The following is an 18,931-nucleotide window of genomic DNA, read 5'->3' as shown; positions in this document are numbered from 1 at the left end:
TACCAAACAAATCGCAGGACCCCCTATCCATTCCTTTAGCCCAAGAAGAAGACTCAGCCAGCAAAGCAGTGTTCCCAGGCTGTCCTTAGTTAACTGAAATGATAGCCTATTTAAAGAAAAAGGCATCTTGGGCCGGTGGTATAATGGTTGGGATTGCTCTCTCCTCTTCGGCAGCCTGGGTTCACGGATTCAGATCCAGGCCTACACACCCCTAGTCAGACCATGCTGTGATGGCATCCCACATACAAAAACTAGAGGAAGATTGGCACAGACGTTAGCTCAGGGCCAATCTTCCTCACCAAAAAAAACCCCAATAAATAATAAATAGAAAAGGCCTCTGGTTCAGATAAGCAGGCTCCTCCCTGCTTAGCTCTGATCAGAGTTCTATTATGAACATATTCTACCTAAACTAGCCCACCCACCGTTTGCCTTAATTTCTTGCTCCCGACCTCCAGTAACTTCACTGTTATTTCCCTAACACCTAACATAGCATCTGATTGGAAGTACAAGGTGTGTAATAAGTCTTTGCTGACTAACGCTCAGGAATTAGTTGACTTCTGAATAAAAGGAGGACTTTGCCTTTGGTATTCTCAAGTTTCCTGCCTTGTGGTGAACCTGTCATTTTCGAATGCACAGAAATCCTTCTCCATTCTTGCATCTTACTGCTATTCTGCTTTGAGAGAGACCCCTCAGTCACCGGAGAGAGTTCTGGAAAGGGCCCCTAAGTTACACTGCTTCCCTAGCCAAGATACAGGAACACACCCTCCCATGCTAGGCAGAGCCTACACTTTTTAAACATAATTTGAAATTTGAATAAATTGACAGGGGAACCGAGTACTGTAGGTCCTTCCTGCTCTGCATGTGGAGTGACTCTGGTCCCACCTCTTCCTCACACTGAGTCTTCAGGTTTATTTTTGGTTTATGAGCTTCCCTATAAATTGCAATAAATTTTATTTTAGCTTAACTCATTCAGAGTTAGATTCTGTTGCTTGTAACCAAAGAATTCTAATCATACCTAGGTCTAAAATTCTATGAGATTTAGACTGAGTGGAGAGGCATTTTAAAATATAAAACCAAAAGATAAGTTTGACCAAACTAATCTTTGTTTTTCCCCAAAAGATGAGGTGTATATTTTTAAATTATTACATGTGAGCCTACAGTTAGTGGCTTTCAAATCTGATGAGCATCGTCACTTGGGATACTTAAGTGTAGATGTCCAGGCCCCATGCCCAGAGGTTTTGATTCTGAGGTCCTTGTGGAGCCTGGGAATCTGCATAATTTACAAGCTTCCAGATGGTCCTCAGACCATGGTTTAGAATCACTGCTTTAGGTTCTTCTGCATATGAAAAGTGGTAGCTGATCAGATCTATGAGCACAGCAAAACGTGCCTGCTCCCAGCTCAGTTTTGCTCAACAGTCCCAACTCCTAGTCACAAGGACTGTCCTCCAAAATGTTCTAACTTTGCTGATGACAATGCTGACCTGTTAAATGGATTGTAAAATATGTTTTCGTATAATTAAACAACAAAGACTCATTTACGTTTCCATTTTGTTGAACAAAGGCCAACGAGATTACAAGAGGGAGAACTCAGCCTTAGAAAACTAAAACCACCATCTTTACTTTATAATCTAATTTTTGTAACTGAAAGAGAAGTACCTTTCATATGGGTATAATTTCATTTCCTCTTGATCTTTTGTATACACTTATGTTCATTCAAAGTACCACCATCTACACGAGAAGAAAATCTGTATTACGAAGGATGAAAATTCGTTATTACAGAGTATCCCTTAAACTGGAGATGGGGTGGTGCCGAGACATTAATATGTCACTAGAGCAATTTTACAGGTAAGGCTGCCTCTGGGGCCAATGTATAGCACGTACCATGTAATTGCCACAAAATAATTTGAAAAATTAAGTTTACTTTTTCAAAAGCCAAGGTAACAAACAGAAAAGAATCCCATGTGGTCCTACATAAGCATTCTTACACAATGAAGAATTCCAAACACATACTTTTTAAAGAATGTGGTTAGTGCCTTTACAGATACATCTTTATAAAAGCTATAAGACAAATATGTTGTAGGAATTAGCCAAGGTCTGACTGTATTTGTATGCAATGCCCAGTTTTGGTTAAATTGCTATTTTTCTTGAGAATTTTTGTAATATTTTGTAATATCTAGTTTATAACAATTATTCAATCAAAGTGTTATTCCATAGATTCCATGCAAAATTTTCATCCTGAAAAGAGAGAGTAGTATTTTAAAATTCCTGTTAAATTCTAAATTCAATTCAGCATGATTCAACAATTGTTTATTGGAAACCCACAAGATGCCCATTACTCCACTAGACACTGAGAAAGATGGAAAAAATGTATAAAGTAAAAGATTTTATAATAGTATTGTAAAAAACAAGAGATTCAAAAGTAGGTTTTAAAAACCAGAAGCCAGCCAAGGGCTGGTGGAGAGGAATCTGAGGTCACAGATGTAGAATACGGAGGCCAAGCGCATGGTACCCAAGGATGCCCATGTGATGGTATGAAAGTCATCAGAAGACTCTGTTCTCTGTTCTGCTTCCTGCACATGACACTCACAGGGAAGAGAATGTGCAGCAAAATCTAGTGCCTGAGCACTGCATTAATATTTACGAATTAGTCATGGACTTGGAGAAGTACTTCTCATTATTTACACACAAGCTTACTAATCAAAAAATCAAACAAATAACAAACACAGAACTCTTTTATTAGAACTTCAGGCTTAAAAAAAAGTTGTTTTGCTCTATCCTGCTGGTACATGTGACAGTCACCACAGAGCATGTGTGTTGTAACTTTTACCAAACATCCCCTTTCTGCTGCAGGGACGGGACTAGGTTAAAGGGGATTTATTTCTCTTCTAAACTTATTTGAACTATTTTGCATTGGTCTTTGGTTTTTCCTTCCCAAGAATCTTCCTTCATCTGATAATCCTTACTTTTGATGATAGTTCTCAGACTGTAGAGAGCACTGGAAGGTTCAGTTGCTGCCTTGATTAGAACCAGGAATATGGAAATTTTTAATTCAATTCAACACAACTCAACAATTGTTTATTGGATAGCCACGTGATGCTCAGTACTCCATTAGACGCCCACCAGGATTCCTGTCCTAGGAGTTGGAAATCCTGCTGAAAGGTAGATAGACGTGAACTAGATGGAATACTATGAGGTGACAAGGTGAAGCTTTAGGGATGATGGTGTTGATGGTGGCAGTGTCCCTTAGCACAGAGCTGTCTTATATCATTACACCTGTTTTTAATACTCAAGAGAAAAACAGTGGGAATATTCTTATATAACAGAATATACAGTAGACAATATAGAACATACAGAATCTACAGAATAACAGTAGAAAACCAGGACAATATTCAGCAGAGTAGAAATAGGCAAATTATGAATAGATGGTTGTCTCTCTCAGTGCCAGGAGAAGGCACCTTATGTAAAGCAGATGTGCATGATAAAAGAAAGGAATTCCATATCTGTTGGAATGTACATCTGGAAGATTCTGTTAAAGATCAGTGATCTTCAGACGCCTTTAAGCCCGAAGCAACTTTAAATGAAAATAATACATGGTTGGCCATTTCAAAATCTTGCCCAACCATAGTCAAACAGAAAATTATCAGTGATAAGTGATAAACTGAGAAACGAAGTTTGAAGGAGAAGTATAAAACAGAGTCGAGCTCCAGGAAGTGATTCTGTACCCCAGCTCAGAGCCTGCGGGCAGCCTTGAATATCTTCCAGACTTGGTCTATTTTTTGCAAGGACTGATTACAATGTTGTCACTTGCTTTCCCTCTGCTAAAAGTGATTGAATAACTGGAGGTAAAAATCAGTTTGGTACTCCCATAAAAATAGGTGTGTATGAATTAATTTTATTTATGGTCATGTGAGAGCCATTTGGCTCCAATGTAAAATTCTACAGAGCTTTGCCACAGTTTTTCACAGCGGAGGATGCAATTGGTGATGGAGAGCAGCTCTCCTGGGAGCTCATGAGTCAGCTTAAATGATTTTGTAAGCCGTAAATTAGTGCTTTAGCAAGCAGAAAGGCTGTGGAAATTTACTATACAAAAAAGAGGGTGACAAATATTTGAAGGCCAATTAGTAATCAAGATAACAGAATGCTGTCTTTCTAAAAACAATCAGGAGTTAGACTACCTAGAAAATGAGTTGGAACAAGTTGATGGGGCAGGAGAACTGGTGGGAATAATAAGTCAGCTCAGTGTGTGGAGTCCAGTGCTTCCTTCTGGTCCATTTTCCATTTTATGCCTCCTTCATGCAGGGGAAATAACACAGGCTCGCAGAGAGTAGGCTCCCAGGCTCCTTCTTAAGGCTTTACCAAGCAACCTGAAGCCATGTTCCGAGCAGCCATCTTGCTCCAAGTGCCATTCTGGTCTCTGAGGACACAGTAGGATATATCCGCCTCTATCCAGTTGTATGGGGTTTCCAGTGAAGACACAGATCCAGGTAGCAGTATTGCCTACACTTTCAGAAAATTTGAAAGTCCCACCCAGGGACCTCAGCATCCTTCTTCCCTACTCTCCATCCTCAAATTACAGCCACTGCACGTGTGCACACATGCACAGGAGCCTTCGCTTCTTGTCAATCACCGTGCTTCTCTTCCTTGTCACGTACCGTGTAAAGCTCAGTGTGCAGCTGGAGAATACAACAAGAAAGCTGCAGTGTTGGCCTGGAGAACTCATGCCCAGGTGGCTTCGGGAAAATCAAATCATCTCTTCCACAACCTCTCAAATTCCTGTATCAAAGTAAAATGCATCAAGAATGGTGGCAGTGTTTCAGCTAACATTTAAAAGAATAAATTAGCATACCACAATCAGATTTTTCATATAGCTGCCCTCATTCCTAAATAAATTTGATATGAAGAATGTCAGATCTACAGAGGAGGTGAAGGAACAAAGTCATTTTACTTAACCTAACCGTACTCCCCAAACCCTGTCATATCAGGGACCACAGAAAATCACGATATGTGGACAGCTTGCTGGGGTCAAGGAAGACTTTCCCGGACGGACTGCCTGGGGGCTCTGATGCCGCAGGACCAAGGGGACCGGTATCTCGCTGTTCCTGTCAGCCTTCATGCACGTCACCTGGGAGGCTCTGATCTAAGAATTGGATGGTAAAGTATTCTATTTCATATTCAGAAATAACTGAAGTGCTTTTCCTAACCCTGCCCCCAACATTTTCGTGAGACGAGGCTATGCTGTCAGAGGAGAGGTCCGCAACTTGAAATGCTGTTGGAATGAGGCTTTTTTACTGATGGGTTTGTGCTGTAAATTCTCAGGTGAGGTGGACAGAAAAATCATGCAGAAGTACTGAGCAAGAGTTTACCAATTCAACCCCTTTTGTCTTACAAATGAGGAAACAAGAGGCCACCCAGGAGCGTTTCTGTGGACAGAAGTTATGAAAGTAGATGAAGGCAAGATTTCCTAGCTTCAATCACAGGCTCTTTGGCCTCCCGGTGGTTCTCAAGGGGGTCCCCAGACTGCCAGCATCATCGGCTTCACCTGAGAACTTGTTAGAAATGCTGCATCCCAGCCACTCCCCAGACCTGCTGAATCTGAAACTCCAGGGTGGGGTCCAGCGAGCTGTGCTAATGAGCTTACCAAGTGGTCCTGACGCACACTGAAGTTTGAGAAACACTGCCCCAACCCAAGGTGGCTCTGTAGGGAAGCACAACAGGCCCATTTGGATCAAGACTGTACCTGTGCAGTCGGAAGCCAGGCAGCAAACTTGAACATTTGTGAGTGAAGAGAGGGTTCATTCTGGAAGGGGAGATGGACTTTGGGGCTGAACAGTTAATAGTAGAAGGAGATTCTGGGTTCAGGATGGAAGTGGGAACCCCAATTCTCCAAGTAGTTCCAGGTCAGTTACGGCCCATGCTGCCACCTGAACTCCTTCAACACAAGCTTCAACTCTGAGTACTTGGAAACTTAAAGAGAATATTTCTAATTTTATAATGAAAACCAGTAGAAGAAAAAAGGTTTGTTGCTTCTTGTGTTAAACATAATTATTTGGAAAATGACAAGCCTCTTTAGAATCAGTTTACATAACAAGTGGAAGATGAAGGGGAGGAGGAGGGAAGGATGAGGTCGCCCGGTTGACGTCATCGCTTTGTCCAGAGAAACACTCAAGCTTCTTCCCCATGTGACTCACCACCAAGTGTCTGTTCCTCAGATGTGGGTCCTACCCTGTGTGGCTCAGGGATACCAAATAACCAAAAGATGAAAAAAAGATATGCTCAGCTTATATTTTAGTCTAAGAATAATTCTATCATAAGGAACTAAACAAGAAGCAAATCCCCTTTTGTGATTGAAAAACTCATGTTAAGCTTAGCAATATTAGTAGCATTAAAATGCTTCTATGCTGATCCTCAGGACATCCATGAATAATGAAAGCTACAGCCAACACTGTTGCCATTAGTTAAACTTGGTGCCTACAGAGATCTAACAAACTGCTCCTAAAAGAGGAGGCAGTACATTCCACTCATTTTATCCCTCTCGATCCTTTCTCAAGACGTGGACTCATATTTCTGGATAACGCCTTTTAAACTCTTTATCAAATATTTACTCAATAAATATCAACTGCCATAGCACAGTACAACTCTCTCAGCCCTGAAACCAGAATAAACGAGATGATTATCAGGGCCGGGTACTCAATTTGTCAGATGATTTTCTATTTACCACCCATAGCTGGAGCCATTCCAGGAGCAAAGGTGGTCCATGCTGACGGAGCAGAATTTTGTTAGCAGAGACTGTGAAATAAAATGAAGACTTTGTAATAAAAGTTTATTATTATTTAAGACTGTTTATTCTCATCTTTGTGTCTTTCCCTTGCAAAGTATACTTTATTTTCAGTTGTGCAGATATAATTAGAACTGCGTGTTTTCAGCTTCCAAACTTGTGGGGAAAGAATGTCACTTAATCGCTGTCTTCAGGCCTCGCACAGTAACAGGGTGCCCCGGTCTCTACAAAGCGTACAGGATCCGAGAGCTGTGGTGCTCCAGGCAGGTCCCAGGGTGCTGTGCACGTCTGTCGTGATGGCTCTCAAGACTCTTTCTCCAGCACAAACAGTCTTTTAAACGCATGAACAAACTCCACATTCATAAACTTTTCTGTGAAAAGTAGAGAATGTCATGAAGCGTATTGAAAATAACCTGTATGGAGATAAAAAGGTACTACTGTTGTTTTCTACTCTGAAGCGTAAAGTTTGGGAGAGACTGAGAAAAGGAACTGTTTGTTTAATAAAATAATTATCATTTTGAGAGCTGACCCAGCTTTCATGGATAAAAGAAAAAGTTTAATTGTGTGAACAAAATAAAATATTGAAAACGTCTGTTCTCGTGGATTGCAGCCACCACCATACAATATCATGTCTCTCGTCTCCTGAATTCACGCAGTGGAAGAGGCCAGGTTTCTAGTTTGCTGAGGCAGCCTCTTAATGGCCAGCAGCTTACATTCCTTCCTGTCACAAGTGGGTTCCTTGCACCCTCCCTTCCAAAGCCCTAGAACCAAGTTGCATCGTTATGATCAGACGATGTTAAGGAAAAGAAAATGCATTTTTAATCATTTCTCTTCCTTCACAACTTTTTTTTCAAGTCTCTCATACAAACAGTGGCTTTCGAATATGCTTTGTGAGAACAGACTCTTCCTCGCAGGCAGCAGGCTCCTTCATCCATAATACTCTGTTATTCCTCATTCTCCTTCCTGTCTTTCCTCTGCCGCAAAAATTCTGCAGGCACTCTGAAAAATGATCAAATACCTAACTAATGATGCTAAAGAGCTCTGTCTTGGTTCTATCATCTCCAGGAAAAACGGAAAAGAAAAGGGAGTCCATATTTGTGGTGACCCTACTATGTGTCAAACAGAGTCATGGTATCTTTACACACAATACTTGTGAATGCCACAGTCCTAAGAGCTGGCTGTTATTGCTCCTATTTTACCGGGAGGAAACTGAGGCCCAGAGATAGAATGCAATCATCCTACAGATATAATGGGGCAAAAATGGTACTTGAACCTAGTAGTGTGTAATTCCAAGGCCTGCATTCTTCGTAAACTAAGTAAAATGTCATCCCAAGAATTTTTATTAATGTCAATTATAATTTTACCTTTATATAGAAATATTTTTATTTTAGTTTTTTCTTGCTGAGGAAGATTTTCAAAGCACTGTCACAACCGTCATCCCATTTCACGGCAGCTGGTAGAGCGGAGGGCTTGTGGGGGTTGTTGTGGGGATGAGCAATAATGTATACAAAGTATCATATGGAATCTAAAACAAGTGCCTCATATTAATTATTATTATTATTACTATTGATCCTCCCAGCAGGCTTAGAACTTGGATCATATAGCTGTTATCATTCTTTCTTGACAGACTTTCTCTACGAAGATTGATCCCCTTCACATTATACTCCACAAGCAAGAATTGCTTTTTAAAATGTTTATTTACAAGGCGCTTACAGGAATCCCCAAACCCCTTCGGTGCGTTTGCAACGCGGGGCAGGGGCCGGACGGGGAGCAGGTGCGCGAGGCGCCCACGGTGACCTGGAGCCTCCGCCTGTCTCCAGGGTGCGTCTCCTGCCAGCCGTGCACACAGGCGACGGGCGGGGGTGCTTTCTCACGGGCTTCGTCGTCGTCTTCTCACAAGCGGTGGTGGAGGGCCGCCCTCGCAGCGGGTTTCTTGCTCCCGCGGGGAGGGGAGCGCCCCAGAAGCCGCGCAGCCGGCGCTGGGTCACTGTCCGGGCGGTGACTCCGAGCCGCGGCCAGGGCCGGCTTCTGCAGCGCGCCCCTCCGGGTGGCAGGCGGAGTGCGAGCAGAGCGCCGGTATCAGTGACTCACAGCGGGACAGGAAGTCTCAAGCGGGTCCACCCTTCCTTCCGACCAGCTGAGTTGCAGAACCACAGGCCGCAACTAGCCCAGGGTCTTGCTGAGAAGGGCCGGAGTGACAGACAGCGACCGGGCCCCTGCAGTGGGCTCTCTCGATGGGTGAGGACGGCAGGACCCCACGCAGGCAGAGCATGCTCTTCCTCCCAGAGAATACTCCTTCTGTTGAGATTTCTCTTCTCACCTTCACCCAGTATCTCCCTGGCGTCTGGCTTTCCTGTTGCTTTTAAACATGAAAGCAGTGGGCTTCACACAATTCAGTTGAGTGGTCCTCCCTTACATCACGCAAGAAATGACACTGATCAGCATTATCAAGTGAGGCCTCCACGATGGCAAGACGGCAGAACATGTCTCCAGCAAGATGTAAATGCTCTCACAGTGCATTTTTGAACCCGTTATAAAATTTCTTCAATAATGTTACACCACTTTCCTCTCCCTGAGAACAGCAAATGATTGCAATGATGACAAAGCCTCACAATTATGCCAAGGACTGCTCTAAGTGCTTCCCACTCTTGAAGTCATTTCAGACACACAGCTGCCCTGGAGAGAAGCCTTATTGCTGCTCCCGTCTTACAGACGGGGAGGCTCCCAAGGTGAATGAAGGCCTCTTCACCGTCTCCCAAAGTTGCTTTTAAACCTCACAAATAACAAACAAATAACCTCAAAAAACAAAAAATATCATAAATGAAGCTGCCACTTGCAGCGATTGGTTCTAAGAGTCAAATGAATAGATGACACAAAATGGTGATATATATGTTTCCCGTATTTGGCCAAGTTCAGTAATATATTTCCAATTCATTCATTAAACTATAAAAGAATTATTGCTGCAAAAGTCAACACTCTGAAATGAGTTGTTACAGTAAACCAAACATGCCAGTATCCTTTGTCAAGGCTGCTTCCCTCGCTTCCTGCAGGGCAGCAAGGTCAGAGGGAGGCAGAAGTCTGCCTTCCGGTGTGTCAGGGAAGACACTAGGTGTCAGGCTGAAAAACCACTTATAGGGGGTTATGTATATATACAGATATATAAAACCCTTCAGTTCTCACCTCCTTTTATTTTTCTGCTCTCTATAGGCTCAATTCACACCCATGTTCCAGCCATACCAAAATACTTCTAATGCACTTGTTCAGAGTTTTGTGTCTTAAATAAGGTGCTGTTTTCTCTGTCTGAAAGGCCATTTCCCCCTCTAGTGCACCCAGTGAGTACCTTCGAATCCTCCAGCATTCAGAATTCTATCCATCTGTTCAAACACTCAAGGAGCATTTACTGAGCACCTGTTATGGGGCAGACAGGGGCGTGGGGTGGGGAGGGGAGTAAGGTCACTGTTCTGGTGAAGCTTTCATTCTAGTGCAGAGAGAGAGAGAAAGTTAAGAAAGAAAAAGAAGAATGGAGGAGGCAGGAGGGAAGAAGGAGGCAGGCGCTAACGTATGGTCGGTGTTATTCGGGGACATATGATATTGGGTGACAATGTGGTTACATCAGTGTCAGGGATGCAGCCGCCTAAGTTGAGCCCTGGATGACAAGAGGCAGCCAGTCATGCAGACCTAGGAGCCACTAGTCCCAAGACGCTAAGCTAGAGAGTGAGCCTGAGTTTCTAAAGAACTGAGAGGAACCAGCATGACTGAGATGCAGTCAGAGAGAAGGCAGCCGCCAGATCCCACTGGTTTTGTAAGACCAGCAAGTAAGCTTAAAGAGAAAATTTAAAGCAGAGAATTGATATAATCTAATGTGTTTTAATAAGTCCCTCTGGTGTTGAGTGCACATCGGGTTTTATGGGTCAAGTGCAGAAGCAGGAGGCTGAGTCAGGACACAGGTGCACGAGTCAAGGCAATTCTTTCTGTTTCTTCCCTGTGCTCACACGACATGCTGTAAATACTCAAGGTTAACACGTTTTTAAAAACTGATTTGTGTTTTTTCTCTTCTGCTTAGACAATAGGATCCTGGAAAGCAGGGGTGAACCATGAGTACACAATGACCCCTCCCTGCATGAATAAATTAATGAAAGAATAAACAGGTGAGCCAGGGTCCCTGTCCTCAGAAAGCTTCAAGTCTCTGAAGACAACAGGCATCCATCCAATCAACCAGCCTGCAAAGAGGATGATTCACACCACAGAAGAGCTGGAGAGCACCATATTCGAGGGGAGCGGGCAGGAAGCCTGCTGTCAGACCGAGGGTGTGACGCTGAACCAGAACATCAGGTCTGGTGTTCTGTAACACGGTGGGAGTTAAAACAAGGAGGCAGGAGTTTGACAGAACAAATTGAGTCGACTTCCCCTGTGATGTTACTGTTTCAGATAATGGCTGCATTTAGACTCAGAGTTGTGGGCCAGATGAAACCTAATGAAGCTACTGAGAAATTATTTATCTCTGCGGGACTATTAAGTAAAAAGCAAACAAGAGTGTCAGATTACTTTTGGATTGTTCAAATTGCAGCAGAACCCTGACGCTGAGGGAAAGTGCTCGTGTTCTAAAGGTTTCTTCTCGGAGCTATAAAAAGATCACCCGTGAGGAAGAGCGAGGTTTGTTCTTGACATATTCCCTTCCTGCTCTCCTGCCTCTACTCTCTCAGGGGGCCCGCCTTCACCGGGACCTTCAGTGGCTTTCCCTTGCTCCTTCCCTCTCCCTTCCTCAGCTACCTCAACTATCTACCATCTGTCTAGCTATCAAGCTGTATCTATCTATCTAGCTAGCTAGCTAGCTATATCTATCATCTATCTATCTATGTCTATCATCTATCTATCTATTATATCTATCATCTATCTATCTATCTATATCTATCTATCTATATCTATCTATCATATATCTATCATCTATCTATCTATCTCTATCATCTATCTATGAATCTGTCTATGTATCTATATCTATCATCTATCTATCTCTATCTGTCTATCTCTATCTATCATCTATCTGTGTATGTATCTATCTATATCTATCATCTATCCATCTATCTATATCTATCATCTATCTATCTATCTATATCTATCATCTACTATCTATCTATCTCTATCATCTATCATCTATCTATGAATCGATCTATGTATCTATATCTATCATCTATCTATCTATCTATCTATCTATCTATCTATCTATCTATCTATATCAGTTAGCTTTTGCCCCATAACAAAACACCATAAGGTTTGACGTAAAAGCACCATTCATAATGGCTCACCATTTTGTGACTGATCTGGCTAGTGATCTTCTGGATCAGGCCAGCTTATTTGGGGCTGAGTGATCTAAAATGGCCTCCCTCTCATGCCCAAGGCTACAGCCAGGACAGCAGGGATGCTGAAGGTCTTTCTCACATGGTCCTTCCTCCTCAAGCGGTGGGGGGTGGGTGGGTGGGGGGGTCTCAGCAGCAAGAGAAGGCAACCCCTATTGCAAGCACTTTTATTGCAAGCACTTTTCTTTTTTTTTAAGATTGTCCCTGAACTAACATCTGTTGCCAATCTTTTTTTGTTTTTTGTTTTTTTCTTCTTCTCCCTGAAGCCCCTCAGTACATAGTTGTATATTCTAGTTGTAGGTCCTTCTGGTTGTGCTGTGCAGGACTCCACCTGAGCATGGCTTGATGAGCAGTGCCATGTCCGCGCCCAGGATCCGAACCAGCGAAACCCTGGGCCGCTGAAACAGAGCACAAACTTAACCACTCGGCCACGGGGCCAGCCCCTGCAAGCACTCTTCAAGCCTTGGGGCCACATTTTCTAATGTCCCATTGGCCACAGGAAGTTAGCTGGCCAAGCCCAGGTTCAAAGGATAAAGAAATAAACTCAACCTTTTAATGGGAGACACGGCAAAAATCCCCTTGTGAGGGGAGGTGCATACAAGGGCATAAGTAATTTGTGACCATTTTGTGGTCTGCTACACTATCATTTTGGAGAAATCCCATAAATTTAATTCACACTAAAGTGACAAGGACTCCAAACAAGGTGGCTTGCTTCTTACCTTGGCAAAACATCTCAGCTCAAGGCAATCACCTTCCAGAGTAGGAGCTGCAGGCCCAGGGGCAGCGGGGAAGGAGCTGTTCTTCCACAAAGTCGTCTTCTGCAGGCCCTCCAGACCTGATCCACAGGCAGCCCCCCACAGCATGGAGTCCACACCGGATCCCCAGCCGTTAGAGAGTTACATCGCTGTGTGCTGGAGAGGCTGGTGGGACTCACGGAAGGGAGTGGATCCAACCCTCGACACTGCCAAATACCCAGTACATCACTGCTCACTTAGTACCCGTTGAATTAGTTAATTCGTGTGTGTGTGTGTGCACGTGTCTGTGAGTGTATCGAGAGAGAAGGAGGGAGGGTGAGCAGACTCAAGAAGCTCCATTCCAAATACCGCCCTTCCCGCCCCCGGGAGTCCAGAGACAACTTGGCAGAGTGGAACTGACACGAGCTTTAAAGCCAGATGAACATACCACCTGTGCAAACTTGGGCAAATTCTTCAAGCTCTCTAGACCTCGGTGTCGTAATCTATAAAATGGGCATAATAATACGTTTGCTACAGGGTCATTGTAAAAATTAAATACAACGTTATCCATAGAAAGCCCGAGGAACTCATGACACACTGGAGACATCTGGTAATTCTCAGGGAGCAGGAGCCAAGCCAGCTGCCCACAGGAGTCGCATTGCTCACTCCCTCCCTCCTTCGGCCCCAGCCCTAGACCAGCCCGATCAGCTGGAGCCCTGAGCCTGGCGGGAGTGAGGAAGTGCATCTGCATCCTCAGGTTCTACCAGCAAGAGTTTGTTCCTGTGGCTCTAGTAGGAAGTGGTAAAGCCGTGGGAGAGCGTCACCACAGCCATCTCACCTCTGAAGTGAGCCTCTGGCTATCATCGTGTGCCAGGTGGGGCTGCATAAAGTCAGCAGGAGCAGCTGGATGTGGCCACGGGGGTTTGTGTACTTAGCACTCAGGAGGTGGGGAGATATTCCAGGTAAAGGTTGCAGACAGAACACCTACATTTTTTCTCAGCCTTCCCACCTCACATTCCACTGAAATACCTGTTTTAAAAAATATGCAATGAGGGCTCAGCCCCGTGGCCGAGTGATTAAATTTCCACTCACTAGGCTTTGGCGGCCCAGGTTCTCGGGTTCTGATCCCAGATGCAGACCTGCTCCACTCACCAGCCATGCTGTGGAGGCAGCCCACATACAAAATAGAGAAAGACTGGCACAGATGTTGGCTCAGGGCTGGTCTTCCTCAGCAAAAACAAAAAAAAAAACAAAACAAAAATATGAAATGAAATAAGCTTATAGCAAATCCCAGTATCAGAGAATGCAAGATTTCTGTATATTTCTCCAAGATGTGTGGAGGATGGTGTCACAGACCATCTGGATTCAAGTGTCAGCCCGGCCAGCGGGAAGCTGTGTGACCATGAGCCACTCTGTCTCCGCATTATAAACTGTAGACAGTCGTAGAGTGTTGTGTGGACTGGCCAGATTCTGCAAAACACCTAGGAACTTCCCACCACAGCTAATGAAAGTTAGATTTCATTGTTATAAACTGAAGCCAAAGCATTGACAAGTAAGAAATTACTCATCAGAAAGCAGGAATTTCAAAGCTGGCAGTTGGCAAGAGTTCCAGGGGAACTGAGGCAGAAATCAAGAGTATTAGTTTAATGTCCACAGAAAAAGTATGCGAGTCCATCTTCACCCAATTCTCTGCTCCCACAGCTACCTGCAGGGTGAAGTGGTCCCCAGCTAAGCCAGAACTCAAGATGTTTTCTGTGAAGAAGTTGAATGGCCCGCCTGTGAGGGCTGAGGCCCCTGTTGCAGTGTCCTGTATGTAGTGGGAACGCTCTCTATTTTTGTTGATGAAATGAATGATTTAACTTAAGGGGGTCACAAATGACACATGAAGAAAAAGGGACCCACACCTAGGTACCTTTTCTGAAACTTCACTATGTCCAAAGATGAGAGCCTAGCAGATTTCTGAGAGAAGAACAGGTGATCTGCAAAGACACGAGGATCACTGGTGTCAGTCTCCTCCCCAGCAAAAGCAGTTGCTAGAAGATAACGGAAAATGCTTGAAAAGTTCTGAGGGGAAATTCTTCTGAAACTAGAATTATATACCTATCTAAATTGTGTTTCAAGTCCAAGAGACATTTTTAGACATCCAAGAGCTTAGAAAATTTTATCTCCCATGTATATTGGGGGAGGTACTAGAACAGAAAGAAAAAGAAATCCAAGAAAAATAAGGTCGCAGCAGCCAGGGAAAACAGAGAACTCGATTCAGAAATCTGTGAAAAATAATTATTAGATGAAAGCTGTTCAGCAAGCTTAGAAAATCAACAGTCCAAATAGTGACAGAAAATCAGAAGGCTCTGAAGGGCACATCCTCAAGCAGAAATATTGCTGCAGGAAATATTATTAATAAATGACATGATCTTTGATGAGATGAAAGCATCTCCTAACACTGTCCACAAGAAAAAGAAATTAATTAGGAATTTCAAATAACTAATATGATGTATGAAGAAATCACAGGCTAAATATAAAACAAACTATAATATTGCGTGATATTTAATAAACTGAAAAAGAAGAATCAATTTGACCTTTACACTTGGAATATTCTCCTCCAACCAGCTTAGGTCTATTAACAGAAGGTTATATCTTCCTTCTTAGGCGTCTAATGATGCTGCTTTGTGCCTTAAGTAACAATATTCACATTATTATAATAGTGAAAAAGCTTTTGACTTAAGACCAATTCTTTTGACACAACCTATTGGCTAAATGTAGACTAATGAACCATTAGAACAACACAAGTGCTAGAAACCTTGACAACGTCAAAAGTTGGGACACGCAACTGGAGCAGAGGTGGAAGAAAGCATGTGGGGGGGGCATTCATTTTCTCATATTATATGATAGTAAATCCAAATTTCTGAAGTGGATAGATCAAGAAAGAAATATTAATGCTGTTTACAGATATAAAGGTCACCTCTCAGGGTCCATCTTGTTTCTTGAAAAATTGGATTGATGATGTACAGCCTCTGTGACTCCCAGCAGCTTTGCCATGAATGTCCAAGAAGACTAAAGATACAGAAGCACTTGGGCAAAGAATCGTGTTTTTGTCATCAAAGTGTGTAGCTTCTGTAGACGTTCGACCATTTACTTATGCAAATCATCAAAGCATATTTAATAAACCCGGCTCCTCTCATCAGCATCCTGCTCTCAGCGGTTCTCATAGTTTCCATCCATGCAGAATCCCAAGTTCACCTTCCTCATTTCATAGGTGAGGAAACTAAGGCCACACCAACTCACTGACTTGATAAAGTCAAATAGCTCGTAAAAGACAGAATTGGTCCCCAAACCAAATGTCCTGAGCCCTAGGGCAATGCTTTCCTGCTACATAGATAGATAGATATCCAAAAAGTAAGAATAATAAATCTAGATAATAAGTTGAGTCTACATGACTTCAGGAAAAAGGTTAGAACCCTGTAGTTTCGTACCATCACATCCGTGGTATAAATAAATGTGCATTCCTAACTTGTAATGGTTTATTCCATCACTTGTATACAGTTATAACTATTTAATTATAGAAGATTCACTCATTTAATTGTTTTATATGCTAATGTAGTCTTCTCAAGTAGATTCAAAAATCCTGGGGCTGGCCCCTTGGCTGAGTGGTGAAGTTCTTGTGCCCTGCTTCAGCGGCCTAGGGTTCGTCAGTTCGGATCCTGGGCACAGACCTACACACTGCTCATCAAGCCATGCTGTGGTGGTGTCCCACACAGAAGAACTGGAATGACTTACAACTCGGATATGCAGCTATGTACTGGGGCTTTGGGGAGGAAACAAAAAGAAGACTGGCAACAGATGTTAGCTCAGGGCCAGTCTTTCTCATCATAAAATAAATAAATAAATAAATAAATAAAAAGATATGAATATTTAAAAAAATTCAATTAGGGACTTCCACATCTCAGTTCCTCTTTGTTTTTCAAAGTAATGGAGCTGTAGGGAGCATTCTATAAAAATGAGTAGGCTTACTGTTTCTCTTCCGTGTTGTTTCCTTTTAAGTTTGTGTGTGAAGTCATTTCAAACTTACAAAAAGTTGCAAAAACAGAACAAAGAACGCCAGACTACTCTTTACTGAGATTTACAAAATTTTACCGTTGTCTTTCTCTCTCATCTAGCTTCTATCATCTACCTATCTTACACATATTGCACATTTTAAAATAGACATTTTTCTGACCCATGTGAGAGTAGGGTGAAGACATCACGCCCCTTTATCCCTTAATACTTGAGTTTATATTTCCTAAGAACAAGATTTTCTTTTACGTATTCACAGTACGATCATCAGGTTGAGGACACTCAGCGTTGACACAACACTTGAAAGTCCACAGTCTCCCAGGACTACACTTCGCAGATGTTTTCCAACTCAGGGTCTTGTCTAGGGCGACGTTCTGCATTTTGTGATGTGTCCTCTTCGTCTCCTTTAGGTTGGCGCAGTTGCTTAGCCCCCCCCTTGTCATTCAGGCCAGCGGCATTTCTGAGGAGTACAGGCCAGTGATTTCATTGAATATACTGATTAAGACTCGGGTTTCGGGGCTGGCCCCGTGGCCGAGTGGTTAAGTTCGCGCGCTCCGCTGCAGGCGGCCCAGTGTTTCGTTGGTTCGAATCCTGGGCGCGGACATGGCACTGCTCATCAGACCACGCTGAGGCAGCGTCCCACATGCCACAACTAGAAGAACCCACAACGAAGAATAGACAACTATGTACCGGGGGCTTTGGGGAGAAAAAGGAAAAAATAAAATCTTTAAAAAAAAAAAAAAAGACTCGGGTTTCCCTGTTGCGTCCTCGTGATTAGACTCCATCACCCATTCTGGGTTGGATCACAACACGACCGATGTGTCTTTCTCATGGTTTCTCATTTGCAGACACTGGATGTGACTTTGCCTCTTAATGGTGACATGAATGCTAACCCACTTGGTTAAGAGTTATCCGTTTCTCCACTGTATACTGTTTTCCCTTTTATAATCATGAAGTAATCTGTGGAGAGAGATTTTGAGACTATGTAAATATCTTGTTTCTCATCAAACTTCCCTCCCCTACATTTAGCCTATTGATCATTCTAGCTTGAATCAATTTCACTGGAATGGTTGCAAAATGGTAATTTTCTAACTCCATTTCATCTATCCATTAGCCTTCTCTGTCTATCAGGCAGTAGAAGAGAGCTTTCTTTTCATCCTCGTTTATTTATTTGTTTGTTTACATCAGTTTGGCCCCACGAACTCCTGTCTCCTTCAGTGACATTCCATGAATGCACCCCTCTCTCTCGGGCCCAGATGTCCCTCGATGGGCCTGAGGGGACCCACTCAGGCTGGCTTCTGTGTTCCTTAGACATGTTCTTGTCTTTTTTCAAGCCCTGCCTGTTGCTGGCTCGTGCTGTCCCTTCACTGCTGCTGCACAGGCATCAAGCCCTTGTTCCTTTTAGTGGGGAATGGGCTTAACCTGATGGATTTCTGAGGTTGGCCTCACGGAGGTCGACGGTGTCTCTGAAACGCGGCTCCTGGTTTCAGTGGGGAACAGAATCAGAAGTGAAAAGGCTGCACTCCGTCTCCTCTAGAATGGAAATACCCTGGGCTTGATTTTTTTTCTCTCCAGGATTAGGAAGTAGATGGGAGAAATGAATCCGCAGCAAAATGTACTGAAGTATGTATAAAAGAGACATTTAAATTACCACATAACCTTAGTCTGTGAAACAAGATCAATTCGGTTAAAAACCTAGTATTTCCAGTGAGGTGAAAATCACCATGATTCCACTGGACAACGTGGATGAAGATAGAAGCTGTCTTGAGGTTCTCCAAGGAAGTCAAATGGCTCAGCTCGAAAACAGTATATAAGTACAAACTCAAAATATGAGTTTAAACACACAACATGAAAAAAACTACAAAATAAGACATTTAAAATCCTTAGTAACCCGCATATTGTCAGTCCCAACATTTTTCTTGAATGAATTAAGGAGATTTAAGAAAAAGGTAGCCACTCAAAAGAGTTCAAATAAAGATATATGTTTGAACTATATAAAATTGTGTATGAATATG

The 18,931-nt window shown here is 43.0% G+C and overlaps 1 long non-coding RNA gene across 1 annotated transcript in view; it reads left to right on the top strand.

Annotated features, from left to right (window-relative positions):
• The window catches only part of LOC139041488 (uncharacterized), a 30,091-nt gene extending 11,757 nt beyond the window's left edge, over window positions 1-18,334 (top strand). The window contains exons 3-4 of the long non-coding RNA XR_011496717.1: window positions 10,839-11,428; window positions 17,327-18,334. This is a non-coding gene — a long non-coding RNA (uncharacterized lncRNA). The remainder of the gene's footprint in view (window positions 1-10,838; window positions 11,429-17,326) is intronic.
• The last annotated feature ends 597 nt before the right edge of the window (window positions 18,335-18,931 follow it).

Source organism: Equus asinus, chromosome 21 (genome assembly GCF_041296235.1).
Source record: "Equus asinus isolate D_3611 breed Donkey chromosome 21, EquAss-T2T_v2, whole genome shotgun sequence".
NCBI classification, from domain to species: domain Eukaryota; kingdom Metazoa; phylum Chordata; class Mammalia; order Perissodactyla; family Equidae; genus Equus; species Equus asinus.
This window is presented reverse-complemented; position numbering and strand designations above follow the sequence as displayed.